Source organism: Branchiostoma belcheri, unplaced genomic scaffold (genome assembly GCF_001625305.1).
Source record: "Branchiostoma belcheri isolate BF01 breed outbred unplaced genomic scaffold, Haploidv18h27 scaffold3, whole genome shotgun sequence".
Lineage (NCBI taxonomy): Eukaryota > Metazoa > Chordata > Leptocardii > Amphioxiformes > Branchiostomatidae > Branchiostoma > Branchiostoma belcheri.
In genome coordinates, this window is record NW_017803909.1 from 5,309,091 (window position 1) to 5,328,576 (window position 19,486).

General features: G+C 43.6%; 1 pseudogene; it reads left to right on the forward strand.

The window, feature by feature from the left end:
• The first annotated feature begins 10,321 nt into the window (after positions 1-10,321).
• Positions 10,322-18,586, forward strand: LOC109473384 (annotated as a pseudogene).
• Positions 18,587-19,486: the final 900 nt, after the last annotated feature.

Genomic DNA, 19,486 nt, shown 5'->3' on the forward strand with positions numbered 1-19,486 from the left:
CAAATTTCGCTGGTACGTCTAACTATAAATTAAAGTCAGTAACGTTGCGGTCAGTCAGTGTAATCGAAATAATCCTCTATCTAGCCTACCTTTCGTCCGCGTCTTCCGCGTCAATTTTATTACAAACGGGGAAACAATATTGCCAAGTTACGTGTTGTTTTCAATTAACTTTGGAGGGACATAGATATAAATGTTAAAATAGTCCTTGGTTTAATAAAAATACCAAATTAATCCGTCGACATCCGACATCCACGCCGAGAAGTTCGAGCGAGCTGCGAGGCGGGACCAGCGGGGCCTTTGCCGACGCACGCACGCACACCACTGGGAAGGGTGCGTTGAACGGCGAAAATTAATTTTCAAAATCTTCAGACAAGCCTTCCCTACATTTTTGATCGGTATCGTTTCGATTGCCGCGATTTACGCGATTTTAATCCGTGTAATTTGGCTGTGTAGTCCAGTTTCGCCGATTCTGGCGAAGATGCAAGATTTTGAAGGGGACTGTGGGAGATTTGGGCGAATACATTATGATAATAGGGATGGATATTATTGGAACGTAAAATTTTGCCGATTCTAATGACCTGCAAATCGCTACGATATGTATGGACAGACGTTTAATCATGTTTTGAACGTGTATAAAAACGTTGTAGAGTTAAAGGGACCTTGGAAAAAAATTTTACCCAGGCCCTCCCCCAAATTTAAATATTTTTTCCTTGGCCCTCCCCCCGGCTCAAAATTTTTTTCCTAGGCCCTCCCCCCTCAGACGACCGGCCCTCCCCCCCCGGTAAATATCGTACAGTCCCTTACTGCTTTTAGATTATTGGAACCTGCGCCACGAGGGAGATTGGAGTAGATGAGATTTAGGTGGGGCCGTGATCCCTGTTGTCCATTTGACTGGCATCAACCACATAGCGACCCCTAGCGAGCTTTGTCAGGTATTACAAGAAAAATCTGTAGACTAGATATCCTGTAACTGTTGTGATGATGAACGAGATATCTCATTCATATGCCCAAATGCGCGGTAAAAGCTCTCAAATGCTGCTACGGTTTGTAAAGATTATTGGACCAGACTGTAGACAGTAAATTTCTCGTTCCCTTTTAGTCTCACTGTGTGCGTCGAATGTTACGAAACGTTAAGTATCGCAAGTGATAATAATTGTATATTAAAGACGTCAACACAATAGGGATACATATCAAAGACACGGTTTACATGTCATCCTACAAAACAGTTTAAAGCAAAAAATTGAAGAAATTAAGTTTTTGTATGTATGTAGAAAATCAAAATACAGACAGGTCCAGAACTAAATTGACTTGTAAACAAACACTATGTGTTCTCCCATACGCTTCTGACATTGATATCACACTGAATTGGAGATTGGTTCTTCCAGACATCATTTCGAAGATCTGTGGTTAATTGATGTTTCAAGAGAGTATCTGTAACAAACGTTACCACAATTTTGGATTGATGGCTAACTCACTTCTACCAAATAAATACTAGTCATGAGCGTGGTCGGCAAACGTGTGTTTAGATAGAAGAGAAGAGAAGACAAAGCAGAACGAGTAAGTAACTAATCAATGCCGCTTTCAGGTGTCAAAAAAATGTGGATTCACACTACCATTTGCCTGAGCGCTACCTGCCGGTATGAAATAAAAGTGCAGCAAACTTACCCGGACTGCAGGTCATATAGCTATCAGCGGAACATGTAGACATGATTCAATCCAATCCTTGAAATAATCGTAAAATTAACTATCAAGAAAAAAAAAGATAATCACAATCCATCCAGCGGTTCATATGCATGAGATCATTAGCCGGAAAGACAAAAAATTTAAACAACCCTGCAGGTCCATAGCAAACAGCTAGGGGGGCCAAATTTACACCAGTAAAGCCTTATCTGACACCTTAATGTCACGTCCATAGACCGTCCAGCGCCAAAGACATTTTATATTTTTAAAAATTCCTACTGCAGTACTAAGGCCAATCACCAGGGGCCCAAAGCAGACCAACACACTCCTCTATACCCCATCTACCCACCTGCCAAATATCATCGCATTCCGTCTGACATATCTTGAAATACACACGTACCAAAACATCATCCAGACTGAAAACAATACCCCTATCCCGAAGCGGGAGTGGCAAACTGTTTTATCTCCAGCAGCCAAACTCCCCTGGCATGTTATATCTCTATTTGACCGATTTCTACTCTTTCCAGCCGCCTCCCGAAGCCTGGTAGAGGCTAATGGAGCGTAACAAACCTTGTGGCATTCAGAGAACCAGAGAACTCAGATTCATGCCGCAGCACGGGTGTACCCTTTTAATTTGCAGCGCGGCTCGGGTAGGTTAATCCCCGTCCTTCCGAGGGTTAATCCGGGATGTGCGGGTTTATCGGCACCAGGTGCGGGACCGCACGGTCCCGACATGCACCTGTCACTGCCTGCTCGGGACCCCGGCATGTCGGGAGGGAGAGGGATGGCTCGGGCAGGGCTTTTCTGGACCAATGCCATCTATCCAGGTCTAAATCACCGCTCAAAAAAATCACCCCAGCTTAGAAGGGTCGCCGACTGGATGAGCGGACGTGTTTTCTGTAGCACGTCGTGGGGTCGTGTGGCGTAACGGCAGAGCGTTCGGCTCGGAAACAAGAGGGGTTCGAACCCTGACATGTCACTGATCTTGTGTCCTTGGGAATGGCACTTTACGCGATCACTAAAATACGACTTTCTTGAATGGAGGCCTGGCGAACCCCATCTCGTATTAGCCACTAGGCAGCAAAATCTTCAGCTAGTAAAAGGCGGCTGCCTCAAAATGAAAGAATAAGAAGTCTCTGGTTTTCTGTCAGGCCGATGCGAGAGGGTCCTGGCAGGAGACAGACGAGGGGCTTTGATATCTCAGCTGACGCATGACACAGCGTAATTAAAGTTTTTGTCCTGTGCCTTCGAGACTGTACCAAACAATAAACTGACCAGAGGCTTTGTCAGGTCCTTGGTCAGTTATGGATGGGGTACAACACCAGGGCCAACTTGTCACTGGGAAAGGGCATTTCTGTTAGGTGCCAAATGCCCCCTCAGCTAGCCTGATATATTAATTTTCATGAAATTGGTTTGGTTTGGTCTATTTCGATCTCCATTAGTGAATACATCCACTAATCTTCCTGGAGTCCATTTAAAATACAATGTAATACAAAATATAATGTACAACGCAATATAACGGAATCATACAACAGAATTAACAGACTATGATAAATTGAACTGAAAAACGTATCAATAATCAAAATAATAGAAATCAACTGTACAACAGGTAATACAACCAAATATCTATTTGATTAACAGAAATTAATGACGCAACTACAAAAATGAAAAGTGGACGCAAACACAGGACAGACTGACTGCGTATACATTTACGGATTTGTAAAGGAAGCGTAAAGGTATGAATTATATTTACGTCGTACTTAAGCGCACTGAAAGGTGACGGAAAGGCGGATTTGCCTTTCAGTGCCCTTTACGAAGTCGTAAAGTCTACTGAAATATTTTCCCACCTTTGATAATCCTTTACATATTGCGGAAAGTTTGCTTAAATATCGGATTTCGTGCTGTGCGTGTAACCCTGATTCAGTAAACAGCCTGTGTGACAAAAAAAAATCAACTGTAGTTTGTGGACTGCGTGGCATGGCAGTGTTTATATCTCACAGTTACCTCATGGCGACACTAAAACAGATTTCAATCAAAAACGTCCGTGCTAAATTCTGAGCCCAAAACTTATGTCCGGGCTTTAGAAGCAAATTGAACGGACTTAGATCTAGAGCTCGATGATATTTATTGTACTAGAGGTTGGAAGGCCTTTAGGATGATCGTAATTTTTCAAAGAATCGGACGCCATGCATAGGTCGATGTAGAGACACCATGTGAGGGGATTTGGCCAGAGTGGCTAAAGCTGTCGTAAAATCACGTGCATCAAGCTTCATGACTGCTGATGTATTGGATCTATAATTGCTTTTTGATCATTAGCATCTAGCTTCAAGGATGGCTAAAATAAAAAGCATGTACATCAGAACTGTGTTGAAGGTTGTTGTTGCTACTCATATGGAACCTGCAAACAGACTCTAGTCGCTTGTAAGGTAAGTAGCAGCTTGATTGCACTTTCTAAAAACAGTTCAACTTTATATTACAGCAAATGTCATCTCTCATTTATGATAACGAATCATAAATGGCGTTTGTAGATAGCAAGTACGTATATCTACTGTTTGACACAAACCAATATGTGCCAAAATTAAGTTACATAGAGTTAAGAGCAGCATTTAGAAAACCGTTGTGGTATTAAACAACCCCATCTTGTCCCAAAGTGCTACTACGTAAGTTTATATCGTCCTTATGATGAAGGTGTTCTGCCAGAACGTTTTAAAATGCCTCTAGAAGTACCAAAAATATGATGCATTCTCCACCTTGTGACAGGTAGGATCTTCCAACAAACCTAATGCAGGAACACATTTCTCTTCTGCTGCAGTGCCAAATTGGCGTATGGATCATACATTAGATTTATCCATGTGACCTTTCATCGACAGAACCTGTATTACATCTTATATCGTAGTATCTGTTTCCTTGTATATTTGTGGAGGCGTGTGCTGTTCATCAAGCCGCGGCTGATAATGGATGTGTTCCCGCAGAGGCTGTGACGTGTGTACCCTTGTCCTTCAAAGTCACTGGTGGAGAACACCTAGGGCCTAGGAAAAAATGTTGTGTTTCCTGTTTCAGTCCAACGTATATAATACAGTCTAACAAAGTAAAACTTGCATGAGGACACTTGTATTTTCAATGCCAATGTTTGAAAACTGATTGTACAACATTTCATTACTCAGGTGTCAGATCATGGAACTAGAAAAGGTCGATCATATTAACAAAATTAATTATGTCCCTTGCATGCAGGGATCCTCCCGCAAAAAGGCTAGGGTCGGTCGGGAAACAGGAAACACAACATTTCTTCCTAGGCCTAGCCTCCCGCTTAGAACGTCTGGGTGTCACGGTCGGCGGGTTTGTCATGTGGCGTTTTTTCCTGGACTGAATCAAGCTGTCATTGATTTGTTGAAAACCACTTGACTCAACTTCATCGATCTATGATTGGGTCATGAGCAAAATGACAGACTGTATCGTACGTGAACTTGGTCCGAGTGGGGGAAGTGTGGCATGGAAGAGCAGAACACCTAGCCTAGCTTTTTTCGGGGGACTGAAACGCACTGTAATTGATTTTTTGAAAACCACTTGACTCAACTTCATCGATCTATGATTGGGTCATGAGCAAAATGACAGACTGTATCGTACGTGAACTTGGTCCGAAAGGGGGAGATGTAGCATAGCATTCTCATCTCTGCTACATCCACTTGATTCAGCTGCATCAATTTATGATGGGGTCATGAGCAAAATGACAGATTCTACCGTACGTGAACTTGGTCCGAATGGGGGAATTGTAGCAAGACATTCTCATCTCTGCTGTATACATCTATTAAACAGTTGCTTGTGACTTCTGGGTTGGCGTATCTGCCTGGCCATTTTATGCATTCCATCATGACGGCACACTCAACTTATATTGATACCGCCACCAACACAGGGGACAATACAATAATCATTTTAACCTGAGCGAATTGAGGAAAGGCCTTTCCCAAGGGCACAAGCTTAAGATCGGTGGCATGTCAGGACTCTAACCCGGGACCTCTTGGTTCCGATTCGAGCACTCTGCCGCTACGCAGCATAAGACCCCACCATGCCTGACAATTTAAAGATCAGAAAACAGCACAAATACACCCAAAAGTAAGAGAAAACCTCTAGCAAAGCGGAATTCGGTCTGCACAGCAGGCTAGTAGAGAACACGGCACAATCGCTGGGAACCAACACAGGGGACAATACAATACTCATTTTCACCTGAGCGAAGTAAGGAAAGGCCTTTCCCAAGGGCACAAGATCGGTGGCCATTTAAAGATCATAAAACAGCAAAATACACCCCAAAGTCACAGAAAACCTCAAGCCAAGTAGAAGGTCTGCACAGCAGGCTAGTAGTAACACGGCACAGTCGCTGAGCGCTGATGTATGAAAGACGAGGGCTCAGCTGGCATTTACCATGTAATCATCTATCACTCCGATACAGGGTGCCAACAGTTTTAATTACTGAAGCAAGCCGGAGTGGGGCGTCATTCATCACCATTGTCAAGGTGAAGGAGCACCTGTCCCAGACACACACACCTTGTCATCGGTTTATAGATGCGGCAGAGGTGAAGATGTCAGGACACGCTCCATCCATAAAAACAAACACTCTCCAATTAACTCATGGTGGTAAACCTTTTGGATATACATCTGTAGAAATTCATGACCTCTGACCTCTCAGACACCTAGTGCATTATTTTTTTTGTACTTTTATGATGTAATATTGTTATTAATTGATGTTATTAATTGATGCTATGTGTATGTTACAGTCCAAAACCTAGCGAATAACAATTCAGGCTAACATTTTTATGTGGTATTGTTTAATGAGGTTATTGATTGATGTTAAATGTACAATAACCTTTATGACGATTATTCTATTATTAGTATTGTTATTATGGCGAATGTAAATAGTTGCTATAATGTTTGTATTTTACAATGCATGTAAGAGGACTCCAGAATGAGTAGTGGTGTATTGACAGCTAATTGGAGGTTCCTAAAACAAACAAACAAACAAACAAACAATCAATTCAGTCCAAGTCCAGTTAAGTAGTCCAGTCAATGTCAATCGCGCGGTTCCGACAAGTCAACTACACTTCCTTCTCATAACGTTACATTAAACGATAAAACTTTTTAAAGAGTTGTTTTAAAAACTTTGATAATGGAAGACGCCTGACAGAGAAGGGCAAGAGGTGAGTGATATTATCGAATCCAGTGACCGATATGTCTTCAGCTTGAGAAAATGTATCAATACCTCTTCTTCTGAATATAGCAAGGGCTGGAGGATTTTGGTATCCCCCTTCCAAGGACCCCCATAAAGATAAAACTTTGTGATACGTTGAAAACAAACACAGAGTTTTTTTATGGCTTCACCACTATGGTGAAGATATTTTATTTTTCCTCATGTTTCTTATTCTCCTCCTGCCATTTCTTTAAATTGATTCAGCTCCTTCAGTTTTCCCTTGTGTTTCTCCTCCTTTCCCTGCCATGTCGTAAACTGTGGTGAAGCCATCCGCTACATTTGCTCCAAAGCAAATGTCGCCCTTCCTAGTTTCATATTGTTTTGGCTTTGCCTCAAAACCTTCTGTCATGTATGAAAGTCACGTTTCATGTCACGTCTAGCGTATATCCATATCCAACAGGCGATCCGACAGATTGCTGTAGAACGTAACAGGTACCCGCTGCCACGCTCTCTTGATTGCGTTACTGAGTAATGGGGCACACAAGACAAAATGTAGATCATTAATCATAGCAATCCTTCATTCAATTATACCGCGGGCTTAGCATAAAGTCAAACTATAAGTTACAAACGCTGTGAATATACCGCGTGCCATTTCAAAAAGCGTGTAGAAGTAGTAATTCATGCTGTGTGACTAACCGGGGGAAATGTTATGAGAATACGTGATGTGAGACACGTTAATCTGGAGATTTACGTGTGATTGAGGCGCGGTGCGTTTTTGTATCGATTGTGGTGCGGTGTGACGTACTTTTCTGGGGTACTGTCACGTCTGTCACCCCCACGATACTGGTACACCCGTCATTCATAGAAATCCTCTTTCCCTGAAACATCTGTAACGTTAGTTCGTATCTGCCATGGCCAAGTTCAAGGTCGGGGTTACTTTGCCTCATGTCATTCTTCTCTTTTGGTGAGGCAGTATGGCATTACATGTACATAGTAGTATATGGAAACGTAGTATTAACTTGCTTAGCGATGTTAAAATGACAAAAATGATTTTTTTATTCGTCATCATGAACAGGATTGTTATATATAGACTGGTTAAGGATAGGTTAAGTAATAGTTACAGGTTGTAAGTATCCTGAGTGTTATAATAAGTGTACATACGTCTAATGTGTTAATAAGTTTGTAATTGTAGTTGTTAATGTGTCAATCCTGGATTGTATCTAAACAAATAAACAAACAAATAAACAAACAAAACAGGATTAACTTTTTGTTGCTAGGTATCCCATGAAACACTAATATTGATAAAGGGTTTTGACGCAGAAAAAAATCTATTCATGTGAACTAAAACAAAATAGCTCCCCCCGTGCCGTGGTTCTTCTCTGGGGATGATCGTCAATTCCTCTCGGTATTCACTAATAGCTCAGTATCACGTAATAAACTTGTGTCTCGTCACCTATACAAGGGCAGGACTGTCTACATCACCTCTGTTTTATGTTTTCATAGTTCAAAACACAACCTATCAAACTAGAAAGGTAATATTTGCAAAGCAAAAGCATAATGTTTACGCATATGGTCTGCTCTGTTAATTCTTTCTCAAACACATTGGCATATATGGTCAGACAGGAGTCTAAATCCCTCCTGCTATAAAATTACAACATGATGCAACCCATGGCCAACACTAGTTACCATGGTGACAGACGCCTGGTTCAGGTCATTGACCTTATTTGTTTGGAGAAGAAGAAGAGGAAGAAACTGAGCAAAAACAGTATTTTGTCCTTCGGTAAACATAAGTTGAGATCGAAAACGAAATGAGCTATTGGTAAAATGAGTGGCCGCGAATCGCCAAAGAACTGTGTCTTTATTGTGAAAAAAAAAAAACCGAATGAACATGACGGTACATTTCATTCCTAGGAATTGAAGGGACGAGATCGTATTGTGATGTGCCGTAAAATGACTCATATAGCTGCCTACTATTGTATTTATAGAGCGGTCCGTACGTACACCCTACACTGAGAGTATCATCACTAGACGCCGTCTTCAGCCAACACGTGCACGTTTTAAGATAGAGTGTGGCCCGGATTCCCGGAGATTCCATGATTTCAATATATTGAAGGCAGCACGCGTCTTTCCCTTCTATGAGCATGGCTAAACAATGAAAGCATAGTATGTCAAGTGCTACTCATAGTTACAGATTGACAGTGTAGATTTCATATTCACTCTACAAACGCACGCTCGACCCTAGCTCTGATTGACAACGGATAAACAGTTCTAGTTTCTAGGAGATGTCGAGCTTTTGTAATATGTCTTAAAAGAAACTAAATTTCCCGCCCAGACACCCATACATGTACATCTTGTGACAGTGAAAAGAAGCTGTTTCATGGCGATATCCGTCTACCCGTCCAGCTGGCTGTAAATCATACCACAGTTGGAGTGTTGTTGCTTAATGCCCAGAGATTCGTAAATTATGTATGATGAATGCAGCGATGAGACCTGGCGTCCATAAAAACCACACTCCGTATGTTCGCTCGCTGATAATGGGCGATGTTGACAGAAGACTTGAAGAAAAGCCCACTTGTTGTACAGTCATGTCTTCTTATCGACAACAATGTGTGCTGAACTGTGCTGTCAGGAACATGTAGTTAGTCGATGTTTTATCATTATTTCATCATAGGGATATATTTGCAATGATTGGTTTTATCATCAATGGGGTTAAGGAATTTAATTCAATTCCGAAGTGGCTAATGGTCTGAACTACGTGCCCAGGACAAATATTTCTGATCTCCCCAACCAAGTCCTTTTTGCAATATAGCCATCTTACGTTGCGTCAAATGAGTCTTGCGACTCTATCAGTAGAATTCCTACATTTCCAGTCGTTTGTTTTCGCCTGTGGTGAATCATGATATGAATAAAGGATTGGTCTGAAGACGGCAGATGTTCTAAGAGGATAAGTCTCCGAGTTGTCGATATTAATATGATTGTGAGCTATCGCGGAGTCCCCCGCGTCGCGGTAGCTCCTGATACATTCCTGGCGCCGTGCCAGAACACAAATTGAGTAATTTCATAAACCGTTGGAGTCAAGGGTCAGCCCTGCTCCCCGGGGCGGCGTTAGGTGCAGACGGCGCTCCGTTGAGCTGATGAGATGAGCCCTGGCTGAGGAGTTCTTTTTACGGTCGGCACGATATTAGTGCCTGTCCGGGAGGAGAGATGCGGTGCTGGATTACGTCCCTCTGTATGACGGCCGTGCCTGGGAGGACCGAGGAGTGAAGGTCTGCTGGGGTTTGTGCACGTCACCCTGCCGGGGTCTGTCCATCATCACCCGCCACAGCTAGCCCGCGCCACGACTGCGCAAGTACCGGCAGACCCGCGGAACGCGAGGGTGTGAGGAGGACGCAGCCTGAGCGGTACCCTGCAGGTGACGCAGACCTTACGTGACTAGGCAGTACACAGACAACCTCAAGGTGCATGGACCGTCAGTTTTTGGACGTGAACGAATCGGACGGGACATACCGCAGAATTCGCGGGTGCTGATATCAGGCTTGTCCCTGCGTGAGGATTTGGCAACTCGCTGACTGGAGCATTACGCTGACTGACAGGTGCATTCTCAGAGATATCGTGTCAGCGCACGAACAGGCCTGTCTGGCAGCCGTCCGCGTGTCATCGCGTCATTTTCACACCTGTACCTCTTTACTACAGCGGGGATTTTACTGGAAGCTATCTTTGGAAGAAGATGCAGCGTCGAGGACCGGACGTGTCTGTTTGGGCCGCTCGGAAACGGTCGTCAGGCCGCGTGGGACGTCGTTTGTTGACGTTAGGCGTCGCCTTCATCGTGACGGTTTGCTTACAGCTTGCTTTCTCTAGAACATTCTCGACTGGAGACCGCCGCAACGTGCTGAATCCTACAACAGCAGCGAGCTGCAGAGACTAAAGGCGACTGAAGTCAGGGTCAGACGTCCTCTCTACGTCGCGGTCCAGACGACCACTAGACACCTGCGCACGTACGTGTCCGCGATACAGAACACCTGGGCGTCCAAGACAGACGACGTGCATGTAGAATTCTTCGTCGACGCTTCGGGAAAGACGAGCTCAGAGGCTCTCCGCTACCCTATCGTGGGTCTGAACGGGACGGGAGCCGGGACAGACGAGACGCGGGTGCTGAAGTATCTGTGCGAGCGCCGGTGGTTCGATTTCGACTGGTTCGCCCTGGCCAGAGACCAGACATACGTCAAGACCGATGAAGTGGTTACTTTCCTGAGACAGAAAGACAAACGAGAGGAGGTAAGCTCATAAGTCAATCGTAATGAAACTATTATCTAGCAATAATGAGAACGCCCCCTCTCCCAAAGCATCTTCAAAATGTCATTCTGGAATCCATCCCGTGTGGCTTTAGATTGAAAGACATTTCAGTCATTCGGTGATACATGGTTAGGATTGCAGCTATCTTGCGGCAAACAGAAAGCAATTAAGCCGGAGAGCATTGCTGTGTTATTATTGCATTGGCAAGCTCCGTCTGATGTATGGCCCATCTAACGTGAAGTAACATCACACGCCATATGTCGGCAGCTATGTTGTTTCTTCGGGGCTCGGCAATGTCTGCCTGTGGATTTGTAATTTGTCATTTTGCGCAATTGTTGAGGCTTTCATTACGGTTGTCTGAGATAACATTGAGCCGTGCTGTATCGGTGTTAGCGTGTGTTGTCATCACGAGAGGCACCCACGGATATCCATCATGGTTTCACCTCCGGAACTCTCATTCAAGCCCCGGTGACAAGGCCGAGCGAACCGTGTCAACCCAAGGACGACCGATAGTCTGTATTTCTGACATATCTACAGCCGGTGTGATGACTAATAATATGTGTGTGTTGTGCTCGGTGCGTGCAGAGGGACTGTAAATGTGTGAATGGAGATTCCCGGCCCGATATAGGAGACAATCTGTTCTGTCTGGCCGTAACCTCCAATGCTCAATACCCTCATCCTGAGTGGGCAATTTTCCCCGCGATTTTACGCTTGACTGAGTCTGACCACGAAAGTCCCCAGGGCATTCGGACGGGGTTATCGCGCGTGAGTGTGTGTGTCTGTGCTGGTACGTAGTTACCCTGGGTGCCAAGCCTGTAGTATCGGGCTGTTAGCCGTTTTCCTTCGGCAGCCAAGAGCCCCTTCCCCGCCCATCTAAATTACCACTACGGGGGAGTGGAGCCCGAGGGGAGTTTGGCTGGCCCTAAAACTAAGGGCCAGCCAAACTCCCCCCGATCTAGTCTCCCCGTAGCGGTAACTTAGACCCGCGGGCGAAGGGCTCTTGGCTGTCGAAGGGCATTGCTACCGGCCCGAATCGAGTTTGGCATCCAGGGTAGTACGTAGTAGTAAGGATACTGCGTCAATAGCGATCAACAGACCGACGAAGAGTGATGAAGTTTAGCCAGTCTAACAGGTGACGTGATCCCTGCAATGCAGGGCTGCCCCCGTCCATAAAACAAAAAACCTTTTACGCGTCCCTCGCGAGGTGTGCTGGGATCGCTTACAGTTCGTCTCTGGCATTGGGGTGTCCTGACGCGTTAGAAAACAGATAACTCAGCGTAGATCATGTAGGCATAAAAGACGGTAAAATGCCATGATACGCCTACGAAATGATGAAGAAAAGTCTGTTCCTTCTCCGTGGCTCCTGTCAAAACATGTCTTTAGCACGGAGTCTTTTCTTGAAGTTCTATCGCTCCATCTCGGAAGAGTTGGCTCACGATTCATCTCACTTAAGGCACAGCCGGAGATTCGCACAGGATAAGCGCATTACACTTCTGTTTCCTAAAGATAGACGCCTCAAAACCCCGTCTGTAAAAGTCGTTCATACGGCTAGTTACACTACTCATATATGGGGTGTGGACCCATACGAACAATCTGCTCTCTTTCCACTAACAGACTTTTATCAACTTGTCAACGTGAAGATGGGGGAAAATATCAGAGCCTTTAAGCTCAGTTTGAAACTTCTGGTCGCTTAAGAACGGATTCTAGGAAAAATCTTAGAATACGCTTTTCCTTAGCCTCCTTCGCAGACTTGTAGGCGTTATTTTTTCGGTGAGCAACGCGAATTATGCCGCAGTGGGACGGCAAAACTCCCTCGGCGGCAAAACCGTCCCACTGCGGCACAACTCGCGTCGCTCACCGAGAAAAAATAACGCCGCCACCCTAGCTACAAGTCTGCGAAGGAGGCTAGTTTTTCCTGCTCCTTGCCTCAAAATTTCAATCGCTTCGTACGCGTAGTCATAGCTGATTTTTCAGCTGGGACACAAACGTCATTTATAACCTTAAGACCAAATGACGCCCAAGGGAAGATGCTCCGATTGGTAGAGGGAGAGATGAGTAAAGACGGTCAGATGTGCTGGCATTTGTCAGGGACTAGATAATTTTAACAGTGCTCGAGGCCTGTTCAGAGTAATTCTGATTCAGTATCACTCACTACATGCTATCTATAATTCGTCATTCGATGTACATCGGTATCTATACACATCAGTGTCATTGCTATGTGATTCTCACTGGCAATATGTCAACTTTGATGACATCATATGTTGACATCACCTACTATCCCCCCATATCTGATTCCGTATCACTACATGCTACCTATAATTCGTCATTCGATGTACATCGGAATCTATACACATCAGTGTCATCCCTATGTGATTCTAACGGGAATTTGTCAACTTTGATGACATCATATGTTGCTATCAGCCCTGTTCGCCCCCCCCCCATATCACAGAGACAATTACCTGACTTTTTTAATATTCCAACATATAATCACAAGACGTTTTTTCAACTTATATTAATGTCGCCACCAACACAGGGGACAATACAATACTAGTACTCATTTTCACCTGAGTAAAGTGAGGAAAGTCATGTAAGGGCACAAGATCGGTGTCATGTCAGGACTCGAACCCGGGACCTCTTGGCTCAGAGTTACTTGACTGGTTACGCCGAATACTGCCAGAGTTCACTGCCCTCCTTCTGTACTAGAAAAAGGTCACCATTTGTGAGAAATCCCTCAGGAAATACAAAACCTTCACACAGAATCAACATGACAAGTGGGCAGTATACTGGAATAAGCCTCCGCCAGCTATGAATGTAACCACTCTACCGCGATAACCAGGCTTTCTCGTAGCGTATCAAGAACGGCAGATCTATTGCATTATATAACAGACATAATAAAAGTAATCTGTCCTCTTGTAGCAAATGCTAAGGATAAAAAAATAAGTAGCCATAATCCCTTTTAAAACCAAAGAGCCACGGGATGTTGAAACAGAAATGTTAGTTATAGGTATGTTACTGAAATTTTACTGTACTCGTACATGCAACTGATGCAAGTGTTCTCACTGTATTGTTCTGAAACTAGAAATCCATTCCCACAACCATATTTACGGATTTGTAAAGGAAGCGTAAAGATATGAAATATGTTAACGTCGTATTTAGGCACACTGAAAGGTAACGGAAAGGCGGAATTTGTCTTTCAGCAGCCTTTACGAAATCGTAAAGTCTACTGAAATATTTTCTCACCTTTAATGCTTCTTTACGTATTGCGGAAAGTTTGCTTAAATATCTGTTTTCGTGCTGTGAATAAACAAAAAGGATTTAACATATTTCTGGAAATACTTTTGTATCACAACTTCGTGTTGCAACAACTCCGTAACGGCAATGATGGAACGCAGGGCACCGGGGTTCAATTTTTAATGTTTGGATGGCTCCCCGGAGAAAATAATCGTTGTTACGACAGAAATAACCCGTGCCTTTTATGCGCACTGCTAATCAAGAAACATTCACAAAACTCAGCACAACAAAGTCTCCACGTAGAGCGCTGTACCTTACAGAGGAAAGTTATAACATCATTAGAGTGCACACGGAGCGACGTGCTCACAAAATCTTTGATGTGGCCTTTGTAATTACCAAGTCCCTTTAAAACGTGTCCTGGCGCGACCCGTCCTTGGTGCTGAAAACGTGATCAAATCGTTAGATTACAACTTCCAATCAATCCTATGGTTTCAGATGTGCAGGTGTTGCCTGTGTGATCGATATATACTGCTAATTGGATATGGATAAGGATTGTATAAAACGTACGAGTACTAGTATACGATATCTGCACACATTTAACTGGCACATCACAGCGGTATGCCAAATTATTAATGACACTTATAGGTCATAAGAATTCTACAAAAGTCTCCCACAGCGTTGTTTTGTACTGTCACTTTGTGCTGAACAAAATGTAGGGTTAAAAGGAAACAATAAAGAATCTGAGAAGTAAAAAAAATGGTCTACAGATATGCTATATATCTATCGATTGTTGAGATATATTGTAACATTATCCAACAAAGGCCTACGTGAGTTTGTTTGCGTGAAAGATGCCGTATCCAGCAGAGCTCTAAATCTCCAATTCAGATTATACCCTAAAGCACCAGTATATATTGGAACCAGTACATACTCTTTCAATCAGCTGCAGGCAGTTCAATAACCATGGTCTTCGGACAAAAACAACAACTGCACCTGTTTTCTGTAGGCTCATGATCTTGGGATAATGTTTTCAGGAAGTATGGTATTAATGTAACAAACTTTCTAACATGATTCTGATGTTTATGTTTACCAAAGGAAAACATATCGTTTTTGCTCTGTTATATCTTCTTCTTCTCCAAACAAATAAGGTCAATGACCTGAACCGGACGTCTGTCACCATGGTAACTAGAGTTGGGTTACATCATGTTGCAATTTTATAGCAGGAGGGATTTAGACTCCTGTCTGACCATATATATTAATGTGTTTGAGTACGAATTAAAAGAGCAGATCATATGCGAAGGTAAATATTATGCATTTGTAAATGTTACCTTTCTAGTTCTTTGTTCTTTTTTGTACCCTGCAGGTTATCGTGGGTCACATGGGGGAGGTATTGCTGGGTGAGGCAGGCTGGGAACGCTGTGCGGACAGTGATGTGGAGGACATGACGTTTTCCTCCGTCCTGGACGCCAGTGTGACGATCTTCAGCGCACCCGCCTTCAAAGGTGACATGCATAACTCCGTACATTAAGTAACAACAAGTACAAACAAACTTTTGTTATGTTTACCGAAGGATGTAGGAAAACATTGTTTTTGCTCTGTTTCTTCTTCTTCCGTTCCAAATAAATAAGGTCAATGACCTGAACCAGACGTCTGTCACCATGGTAACATCATGTTGCAGTTTTATAGCAGGAAGGATTTAGACTCCTGTTGCCATATATATGAATGTGTTTGGGTAAGAATTATCAGAGCAGACCAAATGCGAAGGTAAACATTATGCATTATGGCTTCCAAGTTTTATATTTGCATCACCGTGAAGTAAAAACCAAGTCGTTGCCGTCTCCCTGCCAGCCCCAGCTGTCCCCATCCCAGGATAAACAGACACATTAAGCCGGAAATATCATAAAGGGAAGTCATTTTTCAGCAGTAAGTTTCCCATTGTGTGAGTTTATGAAGCGGAAGAGCAGTGTATCGGCAGGAATAGGACGTTAGGGGCACGTTATCACATACATGACTGGATCCAGGGCCCTGTACTGGCAATGGCCCTGCCTTTGTAAGCACTTCAAATCCATTCATTAGTAATAGCCTTCGTGGGTCTGTTATTTCCTTACTGGAATAATCTTGACCACATTTAGAAAATTTTTTTCATGAGGTGGATAAAAACATCCATACAGATTTTGCTTGTTTGCTTTCTTGAAATTTGGCTTCGCCAGAGTAGTATCGGCGTTTGTGGCTGATGTAGAGCGTTATTCCCAACATTATCGTCTTTTTTTATTCTCCCACGTCGTTATGATTCGAATCACGATAAACGACGTGGCTGATATCGCCTCCTTAGGGCGGCTCAATTTCCTACGATCTTATTCCAAATTGACGTAATATATCCATATCTTATCGCGAAAAATGCATCCGTAATCACATTATTCCAGCTGCCCAATCAAATCTGTTCTTGAACGAGAAACTAGTCCAGACCCGTTTACTTCAATAACAAGAAAATATCAGCTTGTTTTGCGCTTGTCGATACGTGTTACCCACTTTCTTATTGAGCGATATCTTCGTTAGGAAACAAAATAGACTAGAAAAGCAATTTTCTTATCAAAAATTGATCTTCAGTCCCTCAGCCACCTGCTTGAGTATAATACCAATTCTGAGGCGCTGCTGATCATGCAATATAAGTGTCAGAACAAATGACGAGTGATCCCCGTGCTGACAGGATCTGATGACACGCGGGGGACGAGCGTGCTGTTTATTAAACCTGGAACCAGGCGGGGGCCGCTCTCTGGACAGATATGGATACTTTTCCTGCGTGATCACCGTTAACTTTACGGCGTGGACGGATGGTTGGCATGGAGTGTTTCACGTTACCAATTTGAATTAGAGTGAGAATAAGGTCACGTGTTTGTAAACCGTAACTCTCGCGAGATCACGTCGTGAAGTGATTGGTCATCCTGATGAAGGCAAGAGTGGTCGCTGAAAATCTCTGTATGTGTAAATTGTGTGTTGGAATTAAGTTCAACGTTTTACTATGATTACTACACAGATGAACTTTCATGATAATTTGAATTAATGTTGTCGGAGGAAGATCGCGGACAGCTAGGTCATAATGGCTTTTATCTTCCCCTCGCATATATCCTTTTGTTATGTTATGTTTATTTTATTACTTTGATTATATGCCAATAAATAAACAAACAAACAAACGATCCAGGGACACGTATGCACTCGATGGTCCTGTCCAGGGGAGGATCTAAACATCTAAACAAGTACTTTATAATGCCATACTCTCATAAGTGTTACTTCAGAGTGGTAGCTATGTCCTCTTACATGTATTTGAATTTTTTTATAAAGATTGAAATCCCCGTTTACACCTACACAATTACCTATTTGCATGGTTTGATTATGAGTGTTGTTGTTTTTCTCTGTAGAGATCTGCTCAACTCTCGCCATGTGCGAGAAGCAGTCTCGCGAGAGGACGGAGAGCCAAAGCAAATGTTTTGCCAACTACATCGTCCAAGTCTGCGGCACAAAGACGACTAAAGTACGTACAAATGAAACTACGACTTATATACAACATAATGCCTCATGTTTGGTTTACTGAGTCTTTCAGCTTGAGCTTATTGAAATACCCAATCTCTGTGTGAAATAACAATAACTGTGTGAAAATGCCGGAATAATAATACTTTTTTAAATCAGAGATGTACAGTGCAATCGTGTTTCTTTATCTGCCCATATTCAGTTGCTTCATGGAGGTAGAAAAATCAAATGTGATTTTTCTACCTCCATAGTCGCTTTAACTCTGGAGCTCGAAGTTTTTGACATACATGTACAGTCATACAAAGTCCTTTACAGATCTACGCAGAATGTTATGGTACTAGTATTTAGAACTACGCCAGGTTGTTAGACGTCAGCACATGTCTTAGAATATACTAGTAGCTTACACAGAAAGATGATGTGTACATATTAACCATATGAATTTGACGTCCTATCTTATCCAGTATTCCCGGCTGTTCTATGAGGCACAAGTCGAGCCCACGTACTCTGGCCAATCCAGCGTCACTTCCGGGCCTTTCGATCCTGACTTCCTCTGGAGGAACACCCATGTGACGTCGGCTCTGACGCTATTTCCGGTGAAGGACGCAAAGACAACTTACCAGCTGTATCACTACTTCCACGGAGCGGACTACAGCATCAGGAGGAGCTCCTGAAATGCCCCCAGCACTCCAGAGGATACCCTGGGTGCCAAACTAGTATCGGGCCGTTGACCGTTTTCCTTCGGCAGCCAAGAGCCCTTCGCCCGCCTATCTAAATTACCGCTACGGGGGAGTTGAGCCCGTGGGGAATTTGGCTGGCCCTAGAACTAAAATTGTACGGCCAGCCAAGCTCCTCCGAGCTAGACTCCCCGTATCGGTAATTTCAGACAGGCGGGCGAAGTGCTCTTGGCTGCCGAAGGGAACAGCTAGCGGCTCAGTTTCTGGCAGCGCACCACATTGACAATGAAAAACGAATGACAAATTGGCGATTATTTCACTCATTCTCTCTGTACAGTAAAGTTAAGCAAGATATTCTAACACCGTATGTTCATGGAATGATCAGTGTATCAAGAAAGCGTTCCGGGCAAGGCTTTCCCAAACAAACCGTGATCACGACTTGGTCAATGAAAAATGAATGACAAATTGAAGACTATTTTACTCATTCTCTCTGTAAAGTGAAATCCAGCAAGATATTCTAACACCGTATGTTCAGATCATGGAATAATGCTGCCTTCTGGTTCAGTGTATCAAGAAAGCGTTCCGGGCAGGGCTTTCCCAAACATCACGACTTGTTCATTCGTCTTGCGGGCGCTCGTGTATGCACTGGATTAGTTCACCTCCATTGATTTTCTGTTTGACATTTCTCGCTAGATACGGAGCATTAGTGCCAAGATCATTAATCATGACTTTTACATCTGGATATCAACTGGATGAGCGATGACATTTAGGAGGTTTGACGGGGGCCGACAGGGGCTTCTCTGAAGGAGGTGAGGCAGATCAATTACTGGAATTGCCGGAGTCAACAGTGTCAGCTATCGGAGCGGGAAAGTGGATACATCAGCCGTTACACTCGGCCGTGGCTGTA